Below are 15,757 nucleotides of genomic sequence, written 5' to 3'. Positions count from 1 at the left end.
ACATATATAGCCATGAAACCACCATCAAAATTAATATATAAAATTCCCTTGTACATCTTTATACTCAATCCTTATTATACTCACTCCAACCCCTGATAATCACTGATCTTTTCTATTTTAGTCCCTAGAGTTTTCCCTTTTCCAGATTCCCATGCAAGTACTATTTTACAGTATGTAGCCCTTCAAGTCTGAATTCTTTCACTCAGCATAATGCATTTGAGAGTTATCCATGTTGTTCCATGATCATACTTATCAGATAAATTTTTCTGAATGTTAAATTTGTTAAGTTGTCTGACAGTTAATGAATATTTGCTATGCTAGACACTATTCCAGGTACTGGGAGGACAGCAGAGACTGAAAGAAGTTGAGTCCCTGCCTTCAATGAGCTGATACTCTAGTGTTGGGGAGAGAGGCAGATAAGCAATAAATACATAAGCAGGACTTTTAAAAATCATTTAATTTCAAGTACTTGTAAGTGCTGCACTAGGATAATGGTTAGAGTGGCAGAAGTGGGCAGAGGGTGAGAGAGTTTTAAGCCAGAGAGTGATGTGATCTAATGATACTCTAAAAATAACTCCAGCACAGTCTATCCACCACACTTTATAAAGATACCTCATACTCCTATGTGGTGGACAGACTGTGCTGGATGGGGCATGGGATAAGAATAGAGGAAGTGAGATGTGTCTGGAAATGTTCTCAGTGTTTGAGAGGCAGTTGGCAGTGACATAAACCAGTACTGGAGTGACATGCTACTTTTGTGGCATGGCAGTGTCAGGGAGTAGGCCCTGGCAATATGTGACCAAGGTCTCAGAGTCCGGGTGTTGGGCCAATAACTTCTGGTGGCCTTCAGATAACGGGGTCAGCAGATGAGTTCTGGTAGTGATGCAATAGTTGTTGTATAAGCACTGATGTAATGACTTCCGGTGACTGATGTAACTCTGGGCTAGAAGCCACCTTTGTGTAACAAGTGTATATAAGCCCATGGCCACGCAGAGTGGGCGCAAGACTGTACTGCCAGCACTCTTAGCCACACCGCTACAATAAAGCATGCAAAAGCTCTCCAAGGCTCTGCAGAAATTCTCTTTGCCACTGTACCCACCACGTACGCGCCACCACACCAGAGCCCACCTCGCTACACTGGGGTCTCGGACCCGACATCTGGGGTAGTAGGCAGGATAACGAGGCGAGTGGACCCTCTGCCTTGGTAGATAAGGCGGAAATGTGGCCCTCAACAGGAATGTGGTTCCCGGTGGCCACGGTCCTCACGGCCTGGGGACCGCCTGAGGATTGGTCGCAGTTTCCCGCAACTCCAGAGGCCATCGCCAAGGCGCTGCAAGAGCTGGAGGGGTGTATTCCTACCAGCCAGCAGGAAGCAGTCTCTCGGGTGGCATGGCTGTTTCTTCCGATGTTGTGGGAGAAACAGCAGGAGGCCCTAGAAGCCCAGTCATAGGTGCGGCAGCTGCAACAGACTGAGGAGGACCTGGACATCGCCTGCGAACCTTGGAGAAAGCCTTGTCAGAGACAGAGGAGCATCCGCTGATGCTGAAGGACAGAACCCAGACATCCATAATGTCTCACGCAAGTACATGGCTCCTATTGCATGCCCGCCCCATAATTAAGCGGCAGATGGAGCATGAGACACCCACCCATGGCCCTGGGTGGTGGTGTTGCTTGTCTAGCCCAGGTAAAGCAGCAGGCTACCTATCTCCCATATACTCCTGAGCAGCTACGTGAGTTAGCAAAGCAGTTGCGTCATAAACCAGGAGGATCCATTCCTGCTTGGCTTTTGCGGTTGTGGGATGATGGTGTAGATAATCTCCAGGTGACACCTGAGAAGATGGCTCAGTTGAGCGCCATTACAATGTATCCCTCTTTCCTACAGCGTATCCAGAATGCACGCCGACTGGGAGCCAAAGTGCGGGAACAGCCAATCATCACTTGGCTAATGGCGATCATTAAGACGATCTGGGAGAATGTTGAACTCCCAGGAGCCCTGCCTAAGTGGACTACGTATACTGAGTTAGTCCAGGTAATTCGGGAGCTGGGCATGAAGCAGATGATCTATGCTGCCCAGTATCGCTCCCCAGATGATGAGGTCTTTACCACCCACATGAAGGCCTTGGTGCTTACTACAGCACCTCAAGGTACTTTCGCTTCACTAGCCGTCCTCCTTATGCCCTATGTAGGGCAATGAGTATATGATGTCACTTCCACCATCGCGGCGCTAGATGACATGGAGGTGCACGGCGAGAGAAAAGGATCCCTATGGTACAAGATAAACCAGCCAGACCTCGCAAACCCCCAAAGGGGGGAGGACCTACAAAGGTATCATGTTTGCAGATGTGGGCAGATCTCATTGTTGCAGGGGTGACGCCTGAGAACATAGGCCATCAGCCGAATGATGTCCTCCTATCGCTATGGCAGGAGTTGACTCCGGAACAATGGTATACCCAGATGTCTGGGAAGAAACCAGGTAAGAATAAGAAGGAACCCCATCTGCACCTGTAGGATCTGATCAAGCAGCCATGTTGTGACTCAGATGAGCTGTATGACTGATGCTCAGGCCAAGGAATCCTGACTGGGGAACCCGGAGGACCAGAGGCCGCATGTAGAGCTATTTACTGGTCCCCCCACAATGTACAACGTGTACTTGTGTTAGTAGATACTGGAGCTGAATGTTCCTTGATCTATGGCAACCCCGATAACTTTGAAGATCACTCTCTTATATTGACTGGTATGGAGGGTACGCAATTTGCGTCAGACAAGTGACTCCGACTTTGGTTATTGGACAATTGCCTCCCCATCAATACAAAGTCCACATTTCAGGCATTCTGAGTATATTCTCAGTATTGACATTTTGCAAGGTCTCACCCTCCAGACCTCTCAAGGAAAATTTTGTCTGCGTATCCACGTTGTGAAGATGGTACAGCATGGACACCCGCATCACCCACTGGTGGCTCTGCTGAGTCCCTGGAGGATAGTGACTGTTCAACAATATCACCTTCCTGGAGGACACCAGGAAATAGGGAACACTATTCTCTAGTAGGAGAAGGCAGGAATAGTGCGACTCATGCACAGTCCCTATAATTCCCCTGTATAGCCAGTTAAGAAGCCTAACGGCACCTGGCGAATGACTGTGGACTATCGGGAGCTCAGTAAAGTAGTTCCCCCCATGCATTCAGCAAGCAGTACCTTCAGTACTGGAGCTCATGGATGCATTAATGCACCGTCTTGGACACTACCACTATGCTGTGGACTTGGCCAATGCCTTCTTCTCCATTGACATTGCTCCAGAGAGCCAAGAGCAGTTTGCTTTCATGTGGGAAGGCAGACAATGGACTTTCCTAGTATTACCGCAAGGGTACATACATGGTCCCACCATATGTCATGGTTTGGTGGCACAGGATTTGGTGACAAACACATGAGACTTCTGTCCATTTGTCTCATTATATCAATGATATTTTGCTAACCTCTGATTCTCTTTCACATCTAGAGGACGTGGCCAAATCCCTGTGTCATGCTCTGCAAGCTTGGGGATGGGCGGTCAACGAGGACAAGGTCCAAGGGCCTGGCTTATCTGTCAAATTCTTGCGAGTTATTTGGTCGGGTAAGACTCAGGTGATACCCAAAGTTGTAATTGACAAGATCCAGGCCTATTCCCATCCTATGATGGTAAAAGAGTTGCAGAAGTTTTTTGGTTTGTTAGGGTACTGGAGAGTGTTCATACCCCACTTAGCCCAGATGTGTCGTCCTTTGTGTGCCCTTGTGAAGAAGGGTTCTTCCTATGATTGGGGAGATGCCCAAGAGTGGACATTTCTAGAGATCAAGCAGGCTGTAGCCCAGGCAGAGGCTCTACAAGTCATAGAGTATTAGATACCTCTATGCCTTTTCAGTGTCTCAACTGATAATGAGGGATATGGTCGGGGCCTGTGGAAAGCCCAGGGGAAATGGAGGATGCCTCTACAGTTTTGATCTCAGCTGTGGAATGGAGCTGAGGTGTGCTACTCAACCATAGAGAAGGAACTCGCAGCTACATACACTGCCCTGCAGGCTTGTGAAGCCTTGATGGGGGAACAGCGCATCATAGTACACACTGCTCTTCCTATTGCTGGATGGGTGAAGTTGTGGTTGAAGACCCCAAAGTCAGGGTGGCGCAAGCCTCCACCCTTGCTAAGTCCAGTGCGTAACTCAAGCAGCACTCAGAGGTCTCTACTAGTCCTCTTGCTGAAAAATTGCATTCTCTCCTAGGCCCTATAACATTCCAGCAGATAGAGGGGTTGCCTTTCACACTGGACCCCATAGACCCAAGTCCATACTAGGAAGGCCAAGGTGTGATACCCAAGGATGTTTGGTATATGGATGGCTCCAGTCAGGAAAATCCCCCTACCTGGATGGCCATGGCCTTCCAGCCAGATACAGATACTATCTGGTTTGAGACAGGTCTCAGTCAGAGTAACCAGTGGGCTGAGCTCCATGCAGTATGGATGATTCTTACCAGAGAAACCGGATCCATAACTGTGTGCATGGAGAGTTGGGCTGTATATTGTGGCCTGACCCTGTAGCTCCCACAGTGGCACTTGCAAGACTGGAAGATTGGGCAACAACCCTCGAGGGGCAGGGACATGTGGAAGGACCTCTGGGAAAGAAGTTCTCAGGTAGGGGCTATGATTTATCATGTCTCAGGTCATCATCCCCTACAAGTGCCAGGAAATGACGAGGCTGACAGCTTAGCAAAGGTACATGTTCTTCAGTCTCTCCCAGGGGCCCGATGGCTCCATCAGTGATGTAGCCACGTTGGTCCAAAGATGCTATTGCTAATAGCGCAGAGGTATAGTTTGCCGTTAACAGAGGCTGAAGCGGTAATGATCACCCATGAATGTGAACGGCATTCCCGTTTGCACTTACCGTGGCACCGCCTCCCCTACCAAGAAGGTATGGTGAAATGGGGAGACCAGCCTCTGCAGTACTGGAAAGTAGACTATATTTGTCTGCTTCCCAAGTATCAGGGTTATCAATATGCCCTGACAGGCATAGATATTAATACGGACCTCTTGTTTGCTTTCCTGGTGACCCCAGCAGATCAGCAACATATGATTAAGGCCCTGGGGTATCTATGTGCTCATTTTGGATGACGCTTGAGTGTTTTCAGTGACCAAGGGTCACATTCACAGGATCTGCAGTCCAGCGGTGGGCTGAGCAAGAAGACATCAGATGGACTGCATGTGCCATACCACCCACAAGCCACGGGAATGATTGAATGGTATAACAGCCTGCTGAAGGAGAAGCTGAAAGCTCTAGCATCACATGAACCTTCCCTTCAGGGGTGGGTTCATCAGCTACCATAAGTCCTTCAAGTCCTGAATGAGCAGCCTTGTCGAATGGGGTATTCTCCCCTGGAATTAGTAGTAAAGGGAAGAGCCTTCCTTTTGCATGTTAGTGGGAAACAGATTGATCCTGCGGTGTGCCCACAAGTGGGAGCAGCTTGTCTCCTTCTACCTGCATCATGGACTTTGTACCTGAACGCTTCAGCAGCATGGACCTGGCCATGGTCCCTTGAGACAGAGTAGTCTAGTTGGATGTGCCCAACACTTGCAAGTGCACACTTGGATGTGCAGTTGGCCTAACTCTATTCAGGTAATGTTACCTAAGGACCAAGAGGTCATACAGAAAGGGGAACTATGCTTAGCTCTTTGGCCAGTGTCTTTACTTCCCCTTGGTTTGCAGGTCTAGTATGCTCGCCCTGGGCAGAAGCCTTGCCAGCTGTTGTCTTGGCCCAGGATGATGCATAGCCTGCATCTTACTAGAGGGGCAGGATCTCCCCCTCATGGTTTCTAAAGCATATCTTTCTTTCCATCCAGATTGAACTTGGGAAATGCAATAGCCTCCTTGGCACATATGTACGCCTGGGTGCATGTCTCCCATTGCTGGGTCTGCACTGAGCTTCCTCTGGATACCACAAGAAGATTGCCCTGGCTCATCACTCCCACCTCCCTAACAGAGTGGCAGCAGCTGCAGGAGGACAATCACACTTCACTGGCCTGGGCCACCCATTGACGCACTGTTGAAGCTTTCCTGCGAATGGACCAAGGGAATTCCAGACCTTGGGTGGGCTATGCTATTGACAATGGTTGGGGATGGCTTTTGGCTGAGCAGGTTGGCCTTCATATTCAAGCTCCCCATTGTATAGAGCAACCTATAGGGAATGCCAAGTGGCATGTAGGGTGGATACCAAGAGCTTTATGCAATTCCACCATGATTCACACAGCCGCGGATACTTGGTGGGATGGACTCCCATATATGGGAACCAAACCCACTGATTTCCTCCCTGCCAGGTATCTGTGGATTTGCGGCTGCCATGGGTAGGATGCTGTACTTGAGGACGCCCCTATATACAGGGAAGAGTATTGGCCACCTTGCCCCCAACTGTTTCCAGCTGGAATACTGTCTTATCACAAGTGGCATCGTGAGAAACGAGCCCCCTGGTGGTTTTATCCTTTAGCTCTTTTCCTTCCTGGTGGAGGGACGATCAAGGTAGAATTAGAGGTTGAGGCATTAGCTAAGCTCAGGCTCTCAACCAGACTCATCGTGCCTTAGCTTTGATGCTAGATGAGACTACCCAGATGCGGAAAATAGTGTTGCAGAACCGCATGGCTTTGGATGTACTCACAGCAGCCCAGGGAGGAACCTGTGCCCTCCTGCAAGTCGAATGCTTTATGTACATCCCTAATCATTAGGATGATATCCAAGATGCCCTCCATGAAATAGATGAGGAGGTGCAGAGTATTCAGGCTTCCACAGAGAACTCCTTGCTGAAGTGGTGGCAATCCTTAGGGACCACCTGGTGCTGGGTCCTAGATAGCCTCGCCATCATAGCTGGCATATTGGTAATAGGATGTTGTGCTCTTTATTGTTGCTGTGGATTGTGGGCCCAAGGATCCAGTTTGCTGCAGATCTGTCATCTGAAAACCATGGCCACATAGTGGTGGAGTTTCAGGGAGTAGGCCCTGGCGATATGTGGCCAAGGTCTCAGAGTCCAGGTGTTGGGCCAACTGCTTCCAGTGGCCTTCAGATCCAGTGGCCCTCAGATAATGGAGTTAGCAGATGAGCTCTGGTGGCGATACAATAGTTGTTGTATCACCACTGATGTAATGATTTCCGGTGATTGATGTAATTCTGGGCTAGAAGCCACCTTTATGTAACAAGTGTATATAAGCCCATGGCCATGCAGAGTAGGTGCGAGAGTGTACCGCCAGCACTCAGCCACACCGCTGCAATAAAGCATGCAAAAGCTCTCCAAGGCTCCATGGAAATTCTTCTTTGACACCGTACCCGCCACTGTACCTGCCACCGTACCAGAGCCCACCTTGCTACATGGGGGGTCTCGGACCCGACAGGCAGGAAAAAAGGAAGAAAAATAATCTTCAAAGTTGTTCAATTTTAATATTTGTTTTAAAGCTTTGACCTTAAAAAATCTTATTAGTGCAAATGTGAAGAAATACCCTAAAGTTTAAAACCCTCTGTAACATAAAACAGGTTAGTGAGTAATCCATACAGTACAGGTACACGAGTCTTGATAATTGAGGTCAACGTACCCTGAACTGTTGGAATTCATTCAGATTCACTGCATGCACTGACCAAATTAAGCCAGTAGCTCACCTCACTCCACTGTGTTTTGTATTGTGAGAACAGCAGGCAATGAACTCACATAGTTTGTATGTACTCCATGACGCCCAAATTAAAAGAGCAATACAGTTGACCCTTCAGCAATAAGGGGTTTGGAATACTAATCCCATGTGCAGTCGAAAATCCATGTATAACTTTTGACTCCTCCCAAATTTAACTACTAGTAGCCTACTGTTAACCAGAAGCCTTACCTATAACATAAACAGTTGATTGACATATATTTTATGTTATATGTATTATATACCATATTTTTACAATAAAGTAAGCTACAGAAAATAAAGTGTTATTAAGAAAATCATAAGGAAGAAAGGAAAAAATATTTGCAGTATTTATTGAAAAAAAATTCATGTACAAGTGGACCCATGCAGTTTAAACCTGTGCTGTTCAAGGTTCAACTGTATATGTGGGTTGGATTCCAAAGGAAAAAGAATAAGAAGAGACTCATTGCTCAGGCTGTACCCAAAGTCCCATAACAGCCACACTTCATAATCTTTTGGCTTAGACATGAGAAATATTGTAAAGTTGAGTCAGAAATACGGTGATCCCCTAGCCAAAGTAAACTATTTTAAAAATTCATGTTTTCCTACAGACTTCCTTTAATTTTTTCCTCTACAGCCCGCATTCCACGAAGACATTAAGGTTCCTGCAAAAGACATTTGCTGCTGTGTTCTGAGATGATCACTTGGGGGTTATTATTTTGATCTACCGCTGACTGGCATTTTTCCAGCCCAGACCCACCACCCTTATAAATAAAGATCTCAGTTTAGAGGAAATGAAGAAATAATCTTAATGGAGTGTTCTGTTCCTTTAGTTTTTCAAAGGATTTCAAGGATCTGTTTATTTTGGAATAAGTAAACAACCTCCTCCAACCATATATTCTTGACATTCCAGGACAGCCTGCAGGAAGTCACACCCGAAGAACAGTAGGTGATCTGGGGAACTCTCTGATGTCCTGTCCCCATCCTTGCCCTGCCTTTTGTTTTCTTGTTTGATTTTGCTTTTAAGATAAATTTATACCTGATCAAAGAGCCCTCTGTTCACTCTCAAACTTTCCATTAGTGTGTACCACCAGGCTGAACAGAGAGGTGCTCCAGAACAGGTTCTGCAGCTGCTCAGAGACGGTGTGTCAAGTCTGTGTTCACTCATTCAGGAGGCAAGAGAGTGGAAGGTGGGAGTAGTTATCTACAGATTTCTCTCCTCTTTCTCACAATAAGCCTGCTCCAGGGGAGATGGCTTAGCCAAGGCCCTGAAAAAAATCTCTGTGGAGCTTAGGAAGAGCCCAGAAGAGGACTTCCCTGAGAAGAGAGCAAACAGAGGGAGAATGAGAGCAGCTTTCACCTCTCCTTCGCACAGGTACACAGACACTCTGTATCCCCACTCCTGTGCCATGCCATAGAAACACGTATGATCTGTGGTAAGCCATTCCACAGTAAAGACTTAGATACTTCTGAAATATTTTCACACTTTAAGAAGCTTCTTTTGAAAAGGAAGGCAATGGCAACTAACACCATAATTGCTGCAAATCATGTTTCTAGGTATTAAGTAGCATCTAGTCGAGGACAAGAGTGGAACACTAAAGATATATATAGGGGAAGAAAAGAGAGAGAAAAGGTGTACTAAGTAATGAAGTGGAATAGTACCAATGTTTCCTTAGGGTTGCCTGAGCCACACTATTTAAAAATATCTTGGGAGCAACGCTTGGTATACATTCATTTGTTTGGTAAATAGACATCTTTCTTTTTGCACCTGACAAGATAATGCAGCCCTGGGCAGATAGTAGGTGCTCAATAAATGTTATTACTATTACTACTGGTATTAGTCCTGCTGCTACTGTTATTGCGTGTCATGTTAGGCATTGTGCTGGATTCTGAAGACAGAAATGAGCAAAACCTAGTGTGTCCTCAGAGAATTTCCAGTCTAGAAGAGGGGACAGGTGAATGAATGGCAGGCCATGACATGGTATGACTAGTGCTGAGTTGGGGTGGACCAGACTTCTCTGGTAGTCCAGAAGAGAAATACTGGCTAGGAATGGGAAGAGGATGGGTGCTGCTTCTGGAAAAATTCATAACTGAGAGGGTCTTGAAGGACAAATAGAAGCTAGTCATGTGTAATAGTCAGGGTCTTAATTGCAAGTTAACAGAAACAGTTTCTGGCCAGAATCTATGGAGAGAACATCGGCTGGCCACACAGTTTTAGGAAGGCCATAGAACAATTTGGAACAGTTGTGTGAGTGTGATGTGGCTATTGTTCATGGCACATGCCCCCAGGGAACTGTACATTGCTTCCCTCACCAATGTTAGAGCAAGGAGGGAGTTTTCCCAGCCCTGCTTCTTGGTAGCATTGCTTCCAGATTCCACATTCCCAACAGAGGCAGCTGATATGCCAAGATGTTGTTACCTGCCCACATCTTAGGACAGCTGACAGATTGAGTATTGGGTCTTTCAACTTCTGTAACAGAAGACAGGTGCTGTTTTCCAACAAGATTCATAAGGAGAGTAATGTCCAATACATGGGAAAAGAGTTCAGAGGCTGTGGATCAAAGTGTGCCAAATGTTTTCTACCCCAGGTGAAGCAAGGAGGAAAGGCCATTGGAGTGGAGGGGTCAATATAGGTGAAGCCCTGACTTGGGAGTGAGAAAGAGCACAGTGCATTTGGAGCATTTGGATGCTTGAGTTTAATAAAGAATGGATTTGGTGGGAGGTGGGGGAAATATCTAAAGATGGAACTGGAACGGGAGGAAGAGTCTAGGTCAAGGGAAAGCCCATTATGTTCTATGTCTGCAAAGGATTTTGCTGTTTATTTTGTGAATGAATTGTACATAAGGTTTTAAGTTTGGGGGCAGGGAACAGTGTAATAGAGGTGGAATGGGGACTGGCAGGGAGGATCAGATTTTTGAAGTTTGAGCTATGTACTCAAGGGTCTTATCAGTGAATATCTTTTTTTCTGTCTAAATATTTTTTATTGTGGTAAAATTGTTCTATAAATTTATATGTATTTCAGCTGTAGAACACTATAATTCAATATGTGTATTCACTACATGGTGTTCGCTACTGTAAGTGTAGTTACCATCCATCACCATACAATTGATCCCCTTCACCCATTTTGGCCTCCCCCCAAACCACCAGTCTGGAGAACAGTGTTAGATCAGGGATATTTGTTTAGCTTTTCTGGTCATCTTGCCAACCACAGCATCCCATTCAGCTTTCCTATATCAAAAATTAGGTCCATTTTTTCCAGATTGCAACTGTCACAGAGGTCATTTCTATGCTGTAAATTCTTCTTACATTTGAGGGAAATGTGGACACAGGCTGGTAGAAGCTGGTCAAGATTGCAAGATTTGTTTTTATTTAGATTCAGCACAGTTAAGTTCTCAGGTAAAGCTACCTTACCTAGGGTACAAACACCGTGCTGGACCACAGAGACAGATCACTAAAAATGGACTTCCTTTGGTCTCCTAACCCAGAGGAGATATTGTCTGCAGATTTCACAGAGTAAATGGGAGTGATAATCATGTTAATTTGGGGCTGATATTTTGATAGAATTTGTAAGCTAGTATGGCAATTTGGGAGAAAAGGAATTTCTGGGCACCTAGAGTGTCACAGCTGTCTGGCTCTTTGGCCAGGAGAAAGGACAAGAATGAATAATGTTCAGGGAGCAGCTGCAGACACTAGTGGGAGAAAGGCAGAGGGGAAACCCCATTTCTGTCCTTATGAGGGAAAAAGGAAAGAAAGAAACAGTAATTCAGAACTTAGTTCAATTTGCCCTTCTAGTTCACCACCTGTCCCCTAAATTCCCCACCACACCTGCTTACAGAGTGAACCATGGCAGCAAACTCTGCAAAATCCTGGCCAGCTGCCAGCTCAGGAGGAAGGACTATCCTGCGGTAAGTAGTTAAGGAGCACAGGGTTAAGCACCCAATCCAATGACATCTTTTCAGTGAGCCCCACCCTCAACTAACACGTTCTTCACCACTGAGGGAGGCCACATTTATTCATGTCTGGAATTCCATGATCATGTAGATAATAGGATCACAGTAAGTAAGGGTGATTCTTACACCAGTCCTTGACAGCAAATGATGCAGGAGTACAGTTATTTTGAATATAGAAAACCCTGTGATTGGTTTGTGAGGTCTCACAAAAGCTTACTGTGAAAACACTTTTGATAGCTGCATGGCTACAATCTTTCTGTATGATTTAGAGTTCATGGCTTTTAAAGACATTTTAAAAGCTTAAATTAGGATTTTAAAATAGTGAGGAGAATCTTCTCTGGATGAATGTCTTCAGCTATGAATGAATTATCTAGTTAACTAGAGTCTAACTAAGACTTCAAAATGTATTTTTTAGGAGGCAGGGCATGACTCACTTGGTTTCATTTTAAACCACATTCACTAATAAATGTCAGATTTGCACTTAAATTTATTTGTTGAGAAGCACCTTGAGAAAGCACCGTGCACAAATGGTGAAAATGGGCATAATCTCTGCTCCTCATCTGGTAGAGTGGGGCTTATTGAAATTTCAGTCCCACTATCAATACACATTACAATGACCTTGAAGGAAATAGGTCTGATGGCACAGTTACTCAGTCACCACTTTGTAGAGATAGGCACAGCTACATAAACAGAGCTCACAGCTATGTCAACAGAGTAACATACATCTTTGTTTCATAAAAGTAAGAGGTATCCTCTCCTCGAGAACATTCTGGCTGAGCTTCGGGGCAATTTGAAACCAAGTCATCTCTGTTTGCTTTTTCACATTATGCAGTATTTTTAAACTATATTTATTTATTTATTTTTCCTTTTCATTCTATTTATTGGGGTGACACTGCTTAAAAACATATACAGGTTTCAGGTGCATAATTGTACAATAATCATCTGTACACTGTATCGTGTGTTCACCACCTCAAGCCAATCTCCACCCACCACCATTTATTTCCCCTATACCTCCCTCCACCTCCTTCCACCCCTTCCCCCAACAATCACCATACTGTTGTCCTTGTTCTTTTTTCTTTTATTACTCAATCCTTCCACCACCCCCACTCAGCCCCTGCACCCCCAACAGCTGCCAGCCTGCTCTCTATGAATTTGTCTCTATTTTGCTTCTTCGGTAATTTTATTCATTGGATTCCACAAATGAGTGAAATCAATGGTACTTGTCTTTCTCTGCCTGGTTTATTTCACTTAGCATAATGCTCTATGGATCCATCCAGGCTGTTGTAGAGAGTAAAATTTTCTTTCTCTTTTTTCATGGCCAGTAGTATTCCATTGTGTAAATATGCCATAGCTGTTTTATCCACTCATCTACTCACGGGCTTGCCCTGACTGGTTTAGCTCAGTGGATTGAGCGTTGGCCTGCGAGCTAAGTGTCGCTGGTTCGATCTTCCAGTCAGGGTACATCAGAGAAGGAAAACTCTGACTCCAAAAAACCTCCGCTGCCTTGCGGCATACCTCTTCAGGGGAAAGGCTAAGGGAGTAAACCCCGACAGAAAATCCGGAGCCGGAGTCCCTAAGGCGGTTTGACGTTGTAGTCAACACTGGCAACTCCTGCGGCGCACCTGAACCCAAGCTGTATCGACTCCGTCTTTCCCTTGGACCCTTCAGCTGGAAGAGAGGGGGGGTCTGCTGCATGGGCAACAGCAGACCCTCCATATTACCCTGCCCAGGCTCTGTAGCTTCAGCGTCATCGCAAGATGTCGATTCAACACGGAAGGAGACAGATACGATGTCACTCCCGAGTCGGACTGCACAGCCATTCTCAGCGGTGCAGATAGACTCTTAAGAAGCTACACCATCGTCTCTCGAGACGGACGGCTGCCGACGACGACGACGATGACGACGACGACTCATGGGCACTTAGGCTGCTTCTAAATAATGGCTATTGTAAATAATGCTTCAATGCACATTGGGGTGCATGTATTCTTTCACATTAGTGTTTTGGGTTTCTTCAAATAAACTCCCAGAAGTGGAATCACTGGGTCTTAAGGCAGTTCCATTTTTTAAGTTTTAGAGGTAACTCCATACTGCTTTCCACAGTGGCTGCACCAATCTGCATTTCCACCAACAGTGCTCGAAGTTTCCCTTTTCTCCACAACCAGGCAAACACTTGTTTGTTGATTTATTGATGATAGCCATTCTGACAGGTGTGAGCTGATATCTCACTGTGGGTTTTTTTTTTTTTAAGTATATTTTATTGATTATATTGTTACAATAGTTCCAATTTTTTCCCCTTTGCTCGCCTCCACCCAGCACCCCCCTTCCCCGACAATCCCCTCCCCAAGTCCATGCCCATGGCTCACCCTTTCATATATTCTTCTTCTTTTCTTTAAAAAATAATTAATTAATTAGTTAAATATTTTAACAATAAAAAATAACAATCCCTCCCTCTCAGACTTAAGACCCTTTACAATCTTATAAAGGACAATGGACGAAGGTCTCGAGCTCCTCTAGTTGCTTCAAGCTGGACATGGTCGTCGTCCTACCTACCCTTGGGTCAAGAAATCCCTAATAAGAGTGGGGGTGTGGAAGGGAGGGTGGCCTTCCCACAAGGGGAAGGATCGTGCAGACTCCAGGTTGGTTGGCTGTCTCTGGACAACGGCATGCTTGGTTTAACAGGCTGGCATCCTTGTTGTATTCTGGGGGCAACAGGGTTAAAGGACATCATTCAATCCGTAACCACTAGATGACAAAAGACAGGTATTAATTTTTCAATGTCCCACATTAGGGAAAAGAAGGGCTTCTTTAGAGGAAGGTATGCCAGGTACATCTCACCTGTCCAAAACCCTTTTTCCCATTATACTTAGTTTGGACTGAGGGAAATATTTTAGGTTTCCCCCCTCTCAGGCTCACTGTGGTTTTATTTTATTTTATTTTATTTTATTTTATTTTTTATTTTGGTTTTTCAATTACAGTTGTCCCCTTTTCCCCTAATTTCTCTCCCCCACCCAACCCACCCCCTCTCCCGCAATCATATCCCTCCCCGTTGTCCATGTCCATGAGTCTTTTATACGGGTTCTTTGACTAATCCCTTCCCTTACTTATCCCCCTTCTCTCCCTCTCCCCTCCCCCCTATTGACTGCTATTCTGCTCTTTGTCCTATTTAGTTCCTTTGTGTTGTTCTTTAGTTTCCTGTATTAGGTGATATCATATGGTATTTTTCTTTCTTTGCCTGGCTTATTTCACTAAGCATAATTCTCTCTAGTTCCATCCATGTTGTTGCAAATGGCAGGAGTTCCTTCTTTCTTTCTGCTGCGTAGTATTCCATTGTGTAAATGTACCACTGTTTTTTGATCCACTCATCTACAGATGGGCACTTAGGTTGTTTCCAGCACTTAGCTATTGTAAACAGTGCTGCAATGAACATAGGAGTGCATAAGTTCTTTTGAATTGGTGTTTCAAGATTCTTCGGGTATAATCCTAGTAGTGGAGTCTCTGGTTCAAAAGGCAGTTCCATTTTTAATCTTTTGAGGTAATTCCATACTGTTCTCCATAGTGGCTGCACCAGTCTGCATTCCCACCAACAGTGCAGTAGGGTTCCCGTATCTCCACATCCTCGCCAGCACTTGTTGCTTGTTGATTTGTTTGATGATGGCCATTCTGACTGGTGTAAAATGGTATCTCATTGTGGTTTTTATTTGCATCTCCCTGATGGATAATGATGTTGAGCATTTTTTCATGTGTCTATGGACCTTCTGTATGTCCTCTTCGGAGAAGTGTTTGTTCAGGTCCCTTGCCCATTTTTTAATTGGGTTGTTTGTTTTCTTGATGTTGAGTCGTATAAGCTCTTTATATATTTTGGAAATCAGTCCCCTGTCTGTGATGTCATTGGCAAATATGTTTTCCCATATGGTTGGTTTCCTTTTCATCTTGCTGATGTTTTCTTTTGCTGAGCAGAAACTCTTCAGTTTGATGTAATCCCATTTATTTATTTTTTCCTTTATTTCTCTTGCTTTAGGAGATGTATCCGTGAAGAGATTGTTACGTGAGATATCTGATATTTTCTTGCCTATGTTTTCCTCTAGGACTTTTATGGTGTCATGGCTTACATTTAAGTCTTTGATCCATCTTGAGTTTATTCTTGTG

General features: G+C 45.2%; 1 long non-coding RNA gene across 1 annotated transcript; it reads left to right on the top strand.

The window, feature by feature from the left end:
• The first annotated feature begins 4,800 nt into the window (after nucleotides 1–4,800).
• On the top strand, nucleotides 4,801–7,292 carry LOC150001782 (uncharacterized). Its single transcript, XR_016512948.1, has 2 exons — nucleotides 4,801–5,634; nucleotides 5,859–7,292. It is a non-coding gene; the product is annotated as an uncharacterized LOC150001782 (long non-coding RNA).
• The last annotated feature ends 8,465 nt before the right edge of the window (nucleotides 7,293–15,757 follow it).

The sequence above is a fragment of the Furipterus horrens genome, unplaced genomic scaffold (assembly GCF_987537825.1).
Source record: "Furipterus horrens unplaced genomic scaffold, mFurHor1.1.pri manual_scaffold_9, whole genome shotgun sequence".
Classification (NCBI taxonomy): domain Eukaryota; kingdom Metazoa; phylum Chordata; class Mammalia; order Chiroptera; family Furipteridae; genus Furipterus; species Furipterus horrens.
This window is presented reverse-complemented; position numbering and strand designations above follow the sequence as displayed.